This window comes from Neoarius graeffei, chromosome 6, assembly GCF_027579695.1.
Source record: "Neoarius graeffei isolate fNeoGra1 chromosome 6, fNeoGra1.pri, whole genome shotgun sequence".
NCBI lineage: Eukaryota > Metazoa > Chordata > Actinopteri > Siluriformes > Ariidae > Neoarius > Neoarius graeffei.
In genome coordinates, this window is record NC_083574.1 from 105332883 (window position 1) to 105348928 (window position 16046).

General features: G+C 45.6%; 1 pseudogene; it reads left to right on the top strand.

The window, feature by feature from the left end:
• The first annotated feature begins 476 nt into the window (after window positions 1-476).
• The window catches only part of LOC132887604 (long-chain fatty acid transport protein 2-like), a 37673-nt pseudogene continuing 22103 nt past the window's right edge, over window positions 477-16046 (top strand).

Genomic DNA, 16046 nt, shown 5'->3' on the forward strand with positions numbered 1-16046 from the left:
TTTTCACTGTGCACTTCTTGTCTTATGAACTTCAAGTGAGAGAATAAAGAGAGACTGGTGACGGAGTGACTGACTGCTGGAATGTGAGTGAGAACAGGAATTAACTTGTTTTACTGATGTTGCACAACATTAAATTAGTGTGAAATGCATGACATCATTCTTTAAAAAGAAAGAAAGATGTAATTGTTGGTAAACTGCTGCTGGTATAAGAGGAATGAAACATTTTAGACAGCAGTGAAGTTCAGGCTGTCAGTAACTCCTGTCAGTGTATTTTGTGGAGAAAACATCATCCTGCTCTGCAGTGTATGGACCGGTAGTCTTTCCATATTTGGCAGTCCAGGGAATGCTGTTCAGAATTGCGCACCCGTTCCTGATCCTCCCCGCCCCTTGTGTCCATTGGATACCCAGCTGATCTTCTCGAGGCTCAGGCTGCTGCGCGCGCTTCCCAGTCTGTTTCAGCCGCTTTACTGGTCACCATGTGTCTCCTGTACGCGCTGCTGGCTCTGGTCCTCCTTCTCCTCCTCGTTCATGCCCGTTTTCTGTACCTGGTGTATGATGTGCTGTATGTAGTGAAGGTACTTGGTGTGGCCATGAGCTTGAGGAGGTCCCGCAGCTCCACTCCGTGCTACACCATCCTGGACTGTTTCTTAGACGTGGTGAAGAAGCATCCTGAGAAGTTCCTGGTGTTTGAAGGTCGCTCCTACACGTACAGCGAGGCGGATAAGCTGAGCAGTAAAGCGATGAGGGCTCTGCTCCATCACACTGAGCTGCAGGAGGGAGAAACTGTGGCTGTGTTCCTCGGGAACGAACCCAACTTCATCTGGGTTTGGCTCGGACTTTCCAAATTGGGCTGCTCCGCTGCGCTGCTCAACTCCAACATCCACTCCAGGTCCCTGCTGCAGTGCTTCAGCTGCTGCGGGGCAAAAACCCTCATCGCCGGGGCAGGTAAAATGTGTTGAGTGCAAAAGTTGGCATCCCCCTGTGACTGAATGGGAAAAAATTATTTAAAAAATTACACATCTTTATGAAAATAAGCTGGTGTTTCTCTTCAGGCTGTTGTTTTATTCATGTGGTTATTTTAAATTATTCTAAAAGTATATCATTTATCATAACAGTAATTCCTCTTTTTGCATTTTTAATCTTTCTTTTAGTCGTTGTTGTTTATACAAAAGTCCGAGGCTGCATTGAAAATCTTGATATTTTTATGCCTCCACCACCGTAAGGTGCAGCAGGCATTATGGTTTCAGGTTGTCCGCCTGTCCGTGCATGCGTCCGTCTGTCCTGAAACCTTGTGAACGCGATATCTCAAAGGCTAATGAAAGGAATTTCACCAAACTTTCACCATTTGTGCACTTTGGGACAAAGATGAAATGATTAGATTTTGAGATCAAAAGGTCTACGTCAAGGTCACTATAAGGTCAAATGTCTGTCCGAAAACCTTGTGAACACAATATCTCCAAGGCAAATGAAAGGAATTTCACCAAATTTTCACCATTTGTGCATTTGGGGACAAACATGAACTGATTAGATTTTGAGGTTAAAAGGTCACAGGTCAAGATTGCTGTGAGGTCAAATGTCCATCCCCAAATCACAACTTAATAAGGCATGTAGTCTACCAGGTGGAGGCATCCCCATCGACGCCGTTGGCGTCAAGTTCTATCTAGTTATTTTGTTTTTCATTTGAAACTCAAAATAAGAGTAAAATAAAAGAGAAATATTCAGAATTCTGCACAATTTCGAGGTCATGAGTCAGAATTCAACAAATATGACATCATATGAACTCCATATGAACTCCCTTGTTAAGAAGAAAAGGTCAGATTTTCTTCTCCCTTCTGTTGAAGCGTGTGTTCAGGTGGCACTGATGGATTTAATCAACCTGTAAAATGGATCATCAGGTTTTACACTTCAACCTTGTGGGGTCCGGTCCAGCAAAAGTGGGCAAAAGCAAAAAAAAAAAAAAATCGTACACAGATGGTGTTAGGACTAGGACTGTTTTGGCCTCTAGAGGCCGCTGTTATTTCCTTTTCATGTCGTGTTTATTTTGGCCTCTAGAGGCCGCCACTGTTCCTGTGTTTTGTGTTTGTGTTAATTGCCTAATTATCTTCACCTGTGTCCTTAATTAGTTTGTCTATTTATACCCCTGAGTTCAGTCCTCTTGTCACGGAGTCTTTGTGCTGTTATGTTTATCTCCAGTTTCCTCTGTACCGTGTTCTTTGTTTTGCACTTTGCTTTTCTGGTTTTTTGGCTTTTGTTTTGTACCTTTGGATATTTTTATTTTAGTTATCTTCTGAGCTTTTGGATTTTCTTTTTTTTGTTTTTTCATCGGATTGTAAATATTGTACATAGTATAAATAAACTGTTGTTTGATACTTTTTCTACTTCCGCCTCACGCCTCTGCATTTGAGTTATCCCCCTGGTGGCCTAGTGGGGGTTTGCTGGATTATCACACCAACGAACCAGGTTCGAATCCCAGCAAATCCCTAACAGAAAGACTCCGTCATGACCGACTCAGCAGAGGCTGCTTCAACTGTCTACCCGGCCAACCTTCAGGGAATTATGGCAGCTTTGACACGCTTCGGAGCAACCATGGACGCTCATGGACGTACGCTCACCAGCCAACGTGAGGCCCTCGCTCGCCACGAGGAACTGCTTCAGCAAATTGGGAAAACCCTGGCACAGCTGACATCTCTGCCTGCATCTCCTGCTCCTGATCCAGTTCCTGCTCCTGATCCAGCTCCCACTCCTGCTCCAGTGCCTCCTGCAATGCTGCCTTCTTCACCTCGCGAACCCAGCCTTCCTGCACCACAGAGGTATGACGGCAAGCACAGTGAGTGTCGAGAGTTCCTTACCCAGTGTCAACTCACCTTTGAGCTTCAGCCTACCACCTACACTACGGATCGCCGCAAGATTGCCTTTGTGATCACCTTATTAGCTGGTAAGGCGCGAGCCTGGGCTACTGCTATCTGGCAAAGACAGGGACCTGAGTGCTTTGATTTCCAGCTGTTTTCTGAAGAGATGCTTCGGGTCTTCGTTCAGGCAGACATCAGTACCGACGCAGCCCGAAAGCTCATGTCCATCCGGCAAGGAGGAAGCGTCGCAGATTACGCCATCTCGTTCCGAACACTCGCAGCAGTAAGTGGATGGAACGAGACTGCCCTGGTGTCAGCCTTCCACCATGGTCTGTCTGACCCCATCAAGGACGGTCTGGCCTCTATTGGATGCCCAAGTGACCTCGAAACCCTCATCTCACATGCTATTCGTCTGGACAACAGGATGAGAGAACGCCACCAAGCCTTGAGCCCCCCCAGCCTCCCTACCTCTACCTGGAGACCGTCTACCTCCTTCAGTGACTGTCCAGAACCCATGCAAGTGGGTCGTACTCGCCTCTCCGCATCTGAGAGGGAGCGCAGAAGGAGGGACAAGTGCTGCATCTACTGTGGCAAACCTGGTCACTTCCGAGCATCATGTCCCGAACTCTTGGGAAAAGGACCGCCCCGTCCAGCCGAGGGAGGGTTGTGACGGGGCCTACCCTCTCTCCCGGACTCCCTGGCCAAGGAATCTACATCCCGGTCTCCATCTCCTGGGGTGAGTCTGTCCACTCTTGTCAAGCTTTGATAGACTCAGGGGCGGCTGGGAACTTTATGGATATTCACTTCGCCCAAAGCATCAATATTCCGACTGCACCTCTTGAAATCCCACTGTCTGTGTCTGCCCTCGATGGCCAAGCGTTAGGTGATGGAAGAGTCACCCAAGTTACTTCTCCAGTTTTCCTCCAGTCTCAAGGTCACAAGGAAGAAATATCCCTGCACCTGATTCCTTCACCTGAGTTCCCAGTTATTCTAGGCCTTCCTTGGCTTACTCGCCACAACCCTCGCATAGACTGGGTAACAAGCCAGGTTGTGGAATGGGGCCCTGCATGCCATGCCTCTTGTCTGCTCTCTAGCTCTCCTGTGTCTCCTGCCGAGCCCCCTGATCTCACCGAGTTATCTCAAGTTCCCACAGAGTACTGGGATCTCAAGGAGGTATTCAGCAAGAGCAGGGCCGCCGTTCTTCCTCCGCACCGGGCCTACGACTGTGCCATCGACTTGCTCCCTGGGACTACCCCTCCTCGTGGCAGACTGTTTTCACTCTCTCAGCCAGAACGCAAGGCCATGGAGGAATACCTCAAAGATGCCCTGGTCTCTGGGTTTATTCGACCCTCCACTTCACCTGCTGGAGCCGGCTTCTTCTTTGTCGGCAAGAAGGATGGGGGGCTCCGACCATGTATTGATTACAGGGGCCTGAATAAGATCACTGTGCGCAACCGATATCCCCTTCCGCTGATGTCCACAGCTTTCGACCTGCTCCAAGGCGCCACCGTCTTCACCAAGTTGGACCTACGGAACGCATACCACCTCATCCGTATCCGACAGGGAGACGAGTGGAAGACTGCCTTTAACACCCCGTCTGGGCACTACGAATACCAGGTGATGCCCTTCGGACTCACCAACGCACCAGCTGTTTTTCAGGCCCTAATCAACGACGTCTTAAGGGACATGATTAACCTGTACGTTTTTGTCTACCTCGATGACATCCTTATCTTTTCCAAGACCGTGCAGGAGCACCGCCACCATGTCCGCCAGGTTCTCCAGAGGCTGCTACAGAACAATCTGTTCGCCAAGGCCCAGAAATGCGAATTTCATGTTCCCGAGGTCTCCTTTCTGGGATTTATTGTACGGACAGGCCAACTCCAAATGGACCCTGCCAAGACCCTGGCCGTCCGGGATTGGCCTACTCCCAAGTCCGTTAAGGAGGTTCAGCGGTTCTTAGGATTCGCTAACTTCTACCGCAAGTTCATCAGGAACTTCAGTTCTGTGGCAGCACCCATGTCAGACCTCACCAAAGGGACAGGTGGATCTTATGGCTGGTCTCCTCAGGCAGAAAAGGCGTTCAAAGACCTCAAGGACCGCTTCTACACGGCACCCATTCTGGTTCTCCCGGACACCTCCCAACCATTCATCGTGGAGGTGGACGCCTCGGACAGTGGTGTCGGCGCGGTGCTCTCTCAACGTTCGGAAGGAAAGCTGCACCCCTGCGCTTACTTCTCCCACCGCCTGAGTCCTGCTGAGTCCCGGTACGATGTGGGGGATCGAGAACTGCTAGCGGTCAAACTGGCCCTTGAGGAGTGGAGGCACTGGCTGGAGGGAGCACAACATCCATTCCTGGTTTGGACTGACCACAAGAACCTGGAGTACCTCCAGCAAGCCAAGAGACTGAACCCTCGACAGGCTAGGTGGGCCCTGTTTTTCAGTCGATTTGACTTCACCCTCTCATACCGCCCCGGCTCCAAGAACACCAAACCTGACGCACTGTCCAGACTGTTCTCTGCCACTAACAGGGAGAATGAAGTCGGGCCTATTATCCCTGTGTCCCGGATTGTGGCCCCTGTCCGCTGGGGTATTGAGGAGGCTGTCCGACGAGCCCAACGCCAGGACCCCGGTCCTGGGACGGGGCCACCAGGCCTCTTGTACGTCCCACATCAAGCCCGGGCCAAGGATCTCCAGTGGGGTCACTCTTCCCCTCTCACCGCCCACCCGGGAGCTCGGAGGACCCTGGACTTCCTGAAAAGACGCTTCTGGTGGCCTAACATGGAGCAGGAAGTAAGGTCATTTGTCCTGTCCTGTGAGGTTTGCACCAGAACCAAGAACCCACGACAGCGTCCCCAGGGTCTCCTGCATCCTCTGACCATTCCCCGGCGTCCCTGGTCCCACGTGGCAGTCGACTTTATCACGGGTCTCCCTGAGTCACAAGGTAACACGGTCATTTTGGTCTTAGTTGACAGATTCTCCAAGGCCTGCCGCTTCATACCACTGTGCAAACTCCCCTCTGCTCTTGAAACTGCGAAACTTTTGTTTAATCATGTCTTCCGAGTCTTTGGTCTTCCACAGGACATCGTCTCAGACCGAGGGCCCCAGTTCTCCTCCCGAGTGTGGCACGGGTTCTGCAAGGTCATCGGAGCCACTGCCAGCCTCTCCTCTGGGTTTCACCCACAGTCCAATGGTCAGACGGAGAGGCTCAACCAGGACCTGGAAACCACCCTGCGAGGCCTGGCTATGGATAACCCGACATCGTGGAGCACCTGGCTGCCATGGGCGGAGTACGCCCACAACACCCTGCAGTCATCGGCCACCAAGCTGTCGCCATTCCAGTGCCAATTCGGGTTCCAGCCACCTCTGTTCCCGGACCAGGAGGAGGACGCGGGGGTGCCCTCGGTCAACCAATATGTGAGACGGTGTCGCAAGACCTGGAGCAAGGTCAGGAAGACCCTCATACAGACCTCCAGAACCAACCAGACTCAGGCCAACCGCCATAGAAGACCTGCACACGCTTTCCGCCCTGGGCAGCGTGTTTGGCTGTCCACTAAGGACCTTCCACTGCGGGTGGAGAACCGCAAGCTTGCTCCTCGCTACATTGGCCCCTTCAAGGTGGTGCGCAGGGTGAACCCTGTCTCCTACCGGCTCCAGTTGCCCCGGACTCTGAGGATCAACCCCACTTTCCATGTTTCCCTGTTACGGCCCGTACTGACGTCTACGTATGCCCCTGCCCCTAGGAACCCCCCACCCCCCCGCATCTTCCAGGGGCAGACTGTGTTCACTGTGAATCGCCTGCTTGACTCCCGCCGGGTCCGCGGCGGGTTGCAATATCTGGTGGACTGGGAGGGCTATGGTCCTGAGGAGCGCTGCTGGGTTCCTGCTCGGGATGTCCTTGATAAAGAACTATGTCGGGACTTCCATTCGGCCCATCCGGATCGCCCTGGGAACGTCAGGAGACGCTCCTAGAGGGGGGGGGTCCTGTTAGGACTAGGACTGTTTTGGCCTCTAGAGGCCGCTGTTATTTCCTTTTCATGTCGTGTTTATTTTGGCCTCTAGAGGCCGCCACTGTTCCTGTGTTTTGTGTTTGTGTTAATTGCCTAATTATCTTCACCTGTGTCCTTAATTAGTTTGTCTATTTATACCCCTGAGTTCAGTCCTCTTGTCACGGAGTCTTTGTGCTGTTATGTTTATCTCCAGTTTCCTCTGTACCGTGTTCTTTGTTTTGCACTTTGCTTTTCTGGTTTTTTGGCTTTTGTTTTGTACCTTTGGATATTTTTATTTTAGTTATCTTCTGAGCTTTTGGATTTTCTTTTTTTTGTTTTTTCATCGGATTGTAAATATTGTACATAGTATAAATAAACTGTTGTTTGATACTTTTTCTACTTCCGCCTCACGCCTCTGCATTTGAGTTATCCCCCTGGTGGCCTAGTGGGGGTTTGCTGGATTATCACACCAACGAACCAGGTTCGAATCCCAGCAAATCCCTAACAGATGGAATAGATTTTCAGTACAGACATGCAGAAAACATTCTACACTGAAAAGCAAAAGCTTCCTAGCATTCCTCTGCAGTTTAGTGAAGATATGTCAGCAGAGGGCTGGGTTTTATAAAGAAGTAAACAGTGCTGTTTTTTGTTGAGAGAAGTGTACGGTGTGTCAGGCCCGGTGCCAGGAACAGTTTACTAAGGGGGCAATTAGAAATCGCAAGGGAGCAAATATTTTTCATATAGTGTGTAATAGTGATGGCGGTCTGACAACGTGTTTCAAACAATTAACTGCGCCAACCACAAAACCACGGCCCTGAAGGTTGCTTTAGTCCGGGAAAATCATGTGACATATTACCAGGGCAGTTTTATCAACTCCCATGCCCACCTGTTAACCCTCCCCTCCAATTTTCTCACAGATGCATTACAACCCGAAAGATGCCAAACATAAAACAACACACACAAACCTACAGGCAAGTCCTTTAAATTTAAAATACATACAAATAGCTCCGCAGCATGAAAACAAAACGTCAATGCAAGTCTAAGGTACTTGGCTCGGCGGCCAAAATCATCTCATCTCATCTCATTATCTCTAGCCACTTTATCCTGTTCTACAGGGTCGCAGGCAAGCTGGAGCCTATCCCAGCTGACTACGGGTGAAAGGCGGGGTACACCCTGGACAAGTCGCCAGGTCATCACAGGGCTGACACATAGACACACAGACAACCATTCACACTCACATTCACACCTATGGTCAATTTAGAGTCATCAGTTAACCTAACCGGCATGTCTTTGGACTGTGGGGGAAACCGGAGCACCCGGAGGAAACCCATGCGGACACGGGGAGAACATGCAAACTCCGCACAGAAAGGCCCTCGCCGGCCATGGGGCTCGAATCCGGACCTTCTTGCTGTGAGGCGACAGCGCTAACCACTACACCACCGTGCCGCCCGGCCAAAATCATAATTTAAAAAAATCAACAGACCCCGCGGCTGCACCAGTAATAGCCTTCCTGACTCCTGACCGAGTCAACACTAACCACTTAATCCACGATCCCAGTTTAGGTGTGTAGGGGACAAAGCACTCTGAAGTGATGAATTTTCACCCCCGCTGAATGGGGGGTGATGTGTTTTGACACAATCCATTTTCTTATATCCATTCTGATGCCATCTAACACACGGTCAGCAGCAAACTGCGAATTAACCACCAACACTCTCAAAACCCTTTGCCTGCGTGTACAGCGTCAGCAATGAAAGAGTAACAATGTGCAACGTAAGAATCATAACAACCAATCAGATTTGTTCTACCGTGCCAGTTTTAGTAATGATTTATGTGAAATGTATTTTTGTGCAATGCGCAACCACTTAATATTGACTTCTGCTGCCTCAGAGATTCTGTCTCACAGAGTAAACAGTCACTGACACACACACACACACACAGTAATGTTTCTCAGATGTTCCTCAGTTTACTGTAGGACAAATGTGTGTGTTGTAGCTCTTTGATTGGATGATGATGATGATAATGATGTGATTGACGATGCTAAGTTATCTATGTATAATGTAAATGGGTGATGAAGCAAAGAAGAGAGACATTATGTACCATTACATCACCCGTCATGATCATAGTCTGATGAAAAGAAGAAAAACAGTGAATGAAGGTTATATTGATCAGTAAGCAAAGAGCAGAACGTGCGAGTGAAGATAAATCTAAGTAAACAAAACAAGTAGCAATCAGAACAGCCTGTTCCAATTCCAAGCATCCAAAACATATCTTTCTATCATGTAGGTATGATAAGACAGGATGTTACATACGATACACTCGGATAAAGGTCCTTATCTCATCTCATTATCTCAAGCCGCTTTATCCTGTTCTACAGGGTCGCAGGCAAGCTGGAGCCTATCCCAGCTGACTACGGGCGAAAGGCGGGGTTCACCCTGGACAAGTCGCCAGGTCATCACAGGGCTGACACATAGACACAGACAACCATTCACACTCACATTCACACCTACGCTCAATTTAGAGTCACCAGTTAACCTAACCTGCATGTCTTTGGACTGTGGGGGAAACCGGAGCACCCGGAGGAAACCCACGCGGACACAGGGAGAACATGCAAACTCCACACAGAAAGGCCCTCGCCGGCCCCGGGGCTCGAACCCAGGACTAAAGGTCCTTATATTAGATAAAACTTTATTGATCCCTTTGGGAGGGTTCCCTCAGGGAAATTAAGAATGGCAATACGTCAGTGAACTTGCATAAAAAAATATTGAATCATGAATAAAAAAACATCCCTCCAAGTTTCAGGTTACTTAATTGTACACAAAAGATAATTTGTGTTGATTCCATGGCGACAGCCATCGGGGGGGGCGGGACAACGCTTCTGGAAATATCTGAAGGTGGTATTTACTGCTGGAAGTGTTGGGGCGATATAAAATTCATTCTCTTTGGAAATGTCTGTGAATGTTCAGTCATCCAGGTCATCATAAACCGTAAGTGCTAAAGAAGGCAACTGGACTTGCTTGAAATTCTTGAAATTCTCTATGAGTGATAAAAATGCGTGATAAAAATGACAGATAATGTGTGATAAAAATGGCAGAAAAAAAACGAGCAGACTGGTTAATTAGCTGGGCACGAGACGGCCAAGTTAAAATCGGTTTGGCATCGATATCTGAAAAACTGTGTGATGCTTTGCAATCACATAATTAACAGTTATTCCACAAAATCGAGTCATACATGAGCTGATAGCTGACGAGGCGTACACCGGTAGCACCGAGTTGTCTATAAACCGTGTATGACAAGATTGAGTGGAATAACTGTTTTATTCTATCCACATTCAGTGGATTTTGAGAAACAGAGCATTTTTATTTTTTATTTTTTGCAAATTCAATAAATAAAAAAAACTTTATCCAAAACGTCCAACAAAATAATTTCTGCTTAGAATGTAAACAACCCAGCAAAATGACAGGAGCAATTTGTGAAAACTGCAATAATAATAATAATAATAATAATAATAATAATTCTTGAACAATAAAAAAGATACATTCTTATCATCAAATACTTTCATTCCATATTTTGTTTTGGGGTTTTCTTTTCGAGCAGAGTTTTTATTTCGTCCTCAGTTGGTTCAGCAACACGCTCCACCATTTTGTTTTTCTCTACTCACAGAATATGAGCTGATATCCTAGTAGTAAAACCATTTTGTTTTTCTCTACTCACAGAATATGAGCTGATATCCTAGTAGTAGAGTAGCCAATCAGAGCACGCAATTGCTCATATCCAGTGAATGTGGATAGAATAATGAGAAATATTTTCCATGGTATTTTCTGATGGATCTTTTTTTTGCCACAGTGTCTCATGAATGACCATAGCAACATTCTGCTATTCTGAAAAAAAAAAAAAAATAGGCCATACTATGCTGTAACTGACCAGTCAGGATTGTGTATTTAGTAAAGTTGTGTAATAAAGTGTCTAATTGTCTGGTTGCTTCTTTATTCCTGCAGTGTTGATTGTTGAACAGTGAAGCATCGAGCTTTTCGGAATGAAGACTAAAACATGATCAGAGTGTTTTTTATGATTAAACAGCAAGCGAGGAGTCGCGTTCTAATGGTTCTTAAATTTACCTTCAGTGAGGATTGTATTTAAAGCAGATATGCAGAGCCATGGCCTGACTTTCGTTTATAAATGCCTTGAGACCTCAAAAATGGCACAGAAATACTGTAGTTTTAAGCGTTAACAATAAATCTAATATAGTCATTTTTACGATTAAAGTGATTTATATAGGTAGCGGTCTGAGTGAATGACCTTGACATCTGTAACGTCACAGCAGGAAGTCTATCGGTCTCATCGCCATTTCCACTATACTAAAACACAGAGCTGACTGCAACTCCGAGCCTCCATTTTGAGCTAATTTATCGCCATGCCACGTAGATGTGTTGCTGGCGGGTGCAGCAACATGACAGAAGGTGGATTTACGTTGCATTCATGGCCCAAGAATGTTCAAACTGCAAAGATTTGGATGCGTTTTGCGAGAAGTTCACGGGCACGTTGGGCGCCTACGAAGTGGTCTCTCCTCTGCTCTGCACATTTTACTGAAGACTCGTACGAGACCTCTGATCTGTTGAGGAGTGTTGGCTATAAGCCCGGATTGAAAGAGGGTGCAGTACCAACAATTAAAGAAAAATAAGACAAGAAAAATATTTATTTTATTTTATTTTTTTAAAGAAGAGTGTATGCATGTGGTTCATTGGCAGCAGAACAAGATGGCGGCGCCCTGTGGACCGCTGTCTTACTAACAGAAAAACAAAACTTTTTCCACTTACTAAAGTAAGTAACTTAACAAAAAGAAGATGCGACAATGCCTCCAAAGAAAACCATAAATAATCCTCAGATGGAGGATGACCTCAAGGAAATCCGTAAGTCGCTAAATCTAATGTCAGAGGAGTTGACTAAAGTAACTAAACAGCTGACAGTGCTAACAGAACTTGTAGGTGAAGTCAAACCATGGGCGCAGCCAAGGGGGGAAAGATTAGAACAATTCTAGGGGCCCAGCACTGCCATGGGGCCCTTTAAGGGGCTGATAATATGCTTTTAATGATTTTCATAAGACTTTTGAAATAACAACAATGCAATATTCCATCTGGTAAAATGAGCTAATTGAACAAGGTTGTCTATTTCTTGAGTTCTTCAACATATTGTCATTTAACCCTCCCCCTTTTGCGAAATGGTACGGTCCAGTTCTGGTAGAAGCGCGATGCGTTAAATCTGTGTGCTGATCAGTGCAACGCTACTTGCTGCTGTGTCGCGGTGCAGCAGCCAGCCAGCCAGCCAGCCAGCCAGTAGTGGAGTGCGTACAGTCTATGATCGCTAAATATGAAGAGTGGCTGTCAAAAACGTAAAGAAAGGCAGCTGAAAGCTGAGAGGGACCGGAGAGGCAGGCAACTGGTCACTCAGTTTTTCCCAAAGAAAGGTAGCTATCGCTCACATGTGTGTTCAAAATATTAGCGAATGGTAAATGAACAGTATGAACGTGGTTGGATTAGCCTATCAAGAGAACACTTTTACAGTTTGTACAGTGACATTTTTTCCATTTTAATAACTGAACTGACTTGTGTGATAAACAAGATGAAATATTACATTATGCTGGTGCTAATAACTAGTGCTAATAACCAGTTTCATAACTAATGGGGTGCCCTAAATATGCATAGATTCAGCCTCAGGGGGACCTCCGCCCTACCAAACCACTGAACCCCCCTTTGGAGAAGGAGGTAAGCAGCAATACAACCCATAAATGCTTTAGGATTGAAGTTTTTAATGAGCGAGCGCCATATACAGTTTGCTAGATTAAAGTGTTGCTAATAACGGACACCAGTCAAGTGTTTGGCATGGTTACATGTGTGGAATGTTCACACGTTCTAAACCTTTGGTTTCAAATTGAGGAGCTGGAGAAAGTGCAGCACACATAAAAGAGGGATAGCGGTTACAACATATGAAGAAATACGTACGTAATTGATCAAATTGAAATGTCACTCCATGTCACTTTGAAATAAATTTATAATAAGATGTTTCCTGTCTTTTATGGGTAACATTTGTAAGGCTACTGAGTATGGAGTTCATTTAAATGCATCAAACTTGAATGCATCAAACTTTTTCATGCATTAACTAACCCCTCATCAGGCCATGATGCAGCAGCCAGGGAGGACAAATAATGACAATAGTGCAATTATGACGAGGGTGGGCAAAGTTGGGGGGCCCAAAATTCTAATCTTTCATGGGGCCCAAAATTTCTGGCAGCACCCCTGAGTCAAACAATTAAAGAACATGATCAAAGAAAAGGACAAAACCATCTATGATCTGGAACGAAGGATAAATTATTTGGAACAATACACACAAATGAATGACGTTATTGTAACCAGACTATATGTTAAACCCCGATCATATGCTAAAGCTGTGGCTGAAGGCGGAAACGTTAACGAGGATGCTGGAACCGAGGATCTGCAAACACTGGAAATGCAGCTCCTGCAATTTTTCGAGAGTAAGAACATCTACCTCGATGCTAACAGCATCTCAGCGTGTCACACCCTTCCTTGAATGGACCACAAATCTAAACCTGCCATCATTGTTCGTTTTGTGAATCGCAAGTACAAAACTGAACTACTGATGCAGGGGAAGAAGTTAAAGGGGTCCGAGGTCTACTTGAACGAACATTTAACTAAGAAAAATGCCGAGATTGCCCGAGAGGCCCGCAACCTGAGGAAAAACAATAAGATAAAAGCAACATGGACCAGGAAATGTAAGGTGTTGATACAACTGAATGGATCCACACCTGAACAGGCCAAAGTAATAACGGTAAGGGAGCTTAAAGACCTTGATCCATACAGATAATGTTGCTGTTTTTTGCTGTTGTTTTTTTTTCACAAAGAAAGTATGGCCTAGTCGGTGGTGTGTTATGGAGCAGATCAGAAATAGACTGTTTGTAGCAATGCAGTTTGCGTCATTGCTTTTTTTTTCTTTTTCTTTTTTCCCCTTGTTTGGACTGATTTCTATATTATTGATATGGCATATAAGTGGGTTTTTTCCCTCTTTAATTGTTTTTTTTTTTCAAAATGAACGTTGCATGGATCTTCTGGGGTTTTGCATTGAACTATGCCCTTATTTTTGCATGGAACCTTGTTCTTATTTGCTGCATGAAATGTTACTTTATGCATGGAACTTTGTTTTGTCGCATGGAACATTGCCTTTTGGGTACTATATCCAGGAAGGATATCCCCCTGCTATTTTTCTATGTATTACTATTTTATTTATTATTTATTTTGATGTATTGGACTTAAAATGGGCAAAAACAACACGTTGTTTACCTGCATTTAGATTAATCCATGTAACTTGTATTGTGTGTTTAAGTTAGCGGTATAAGATTATTTAATTTGCTTCAGAATGTGATTGTCTCAGTTCATCTGATTATTTAATGAGCCTTTTATGTTTTATCAGTGAAAATGCATGCATGTACATGTATGTTGCATAAGTTATAACACCCATACTGTTTTGAGACAGTAATCCACGCCTTCATAACATCTCGGCTGGATTACTGTAATGCACTTTATTTTGGAGTCAGCCAGTCCTCCCTCGTACGTCTCCAGCTGGTGCAAAATGCAGCCGCTCGCCTCCTAACTGGAGCACGTAAGAGGGAGCACATAACTCCCATCCTGGCCTCCCTCCACTGGCTGCCTGTGCACTTTAGAGTCCATTTTAAGATTCTTTTATTTGTTTTTAAATCTTTAAATGGTCTTGCCCCCCTTACCTCTCCGAGCTCCTTCAACCCTACGCTCCTGCTCAGTGCCTCAGGTCAGCTGACTTGCTGCTCCTGGAGGTACCGAGGTCCAAACAGAAGCTCAGAGGGGATAGAGCTTTCTCCACTGCTGCTCCAAGATTATGGAATGAGCTACCATTGCACATTAGGCAAGCCTCCTCACTGTCCATTTTTAAAACTAGTCTTAAAACCCATTTTTACTCCTTGGCTTTTAACTCCGCATGAGACTCTGCTCTTGTTTTAGTGTTTTATGGTTTGCTTTTATTTATTGTTTTATTGTTTTTAATCGCTTTTAAAAACAATGAAACAACTGTTCTACTGTCTGTTTTATTTATTTCATTGCTTTTAATTGTTTTATGTCTTTCTGTACAGCACCTTGTTTTCAACTACGGTTGTTTTAAAGTGCTATATAAATAAAGTTGAGTTGAGTTGAGTTGAGTTAATGCGAATCAACCCACAATCAATGAAGTCAAATCAGTCTTAGTTGAGCAAGTCGGTAACGGTATTTCTTACTTTCACCATTAATTTTTATGACTTTGGTCTATAGCTGTAAAAGGCCTCGGCCTTAAAACCGGTTACCGCTGTGATGTCACGCACTCAGGGCTGGCTGGCTCAGCGGGGCAGCTCCAATCACAACCTTGCGGTCGATTTTAACTCTCAAAAATATATTTTTTATTCCCATTTATGCAGCATACAAGAGTCAAGGATGGAGATACTATCCACTCAGAAATGTATTTAAAAATAAAGGTTCTGCGGATCTCCTTTAAGGACATCATGTTGTGATTTCTTGGTTGTTCTGATGTGTTCTCATGTTCTCCGGGTGCGTTCTCATCCTGAGTGTGTTCTGTTTGTTTATATATCTGATTTTTATATTGTGTATGTAACACATGAATATGTTGTTCCACTGCAGTGCTGATCTGCAGCTGATCACATTGTGCAAATGGTTAAAAATTACAAAAGCTCAAACGGTTGTCAGGTAAATATTGATCCTTAAATAAGTGCATCCAAAGGCAGTGTGGGACTCAGCAGATCAGCTCCAAGCTACTGTTGAAACCGAACTGAGTCAAAGATTAACATCCGATCAGCTGTTTGTTCTTGTGTGTAGTGACAGGGTCTCAGAAAGGTCTGATGTGTTACAGCTAGAAGGTTGAATCCACTGCTGTGGGTCAGTTTTGGGTCAATTTTGACTCTCCTGGTTCAGCTGGAGCAGACTGATGGTGTGGACTGATTGATTTGAGAAACCCTCAGGATTCAGACCAGGTTTATGATCTGCTCTAGCTCCTTATAAACCTGAAGCAGGTGAGGAACATCTGCAGGATCAGGTGTGTTTGAGGAGAAAGTGAGTCTGTGTGCAGGTTCAGGACTGGGTTGGGAAAGTCAAGTGTAATCAGCAGGCCTGTTATCTGACATGTT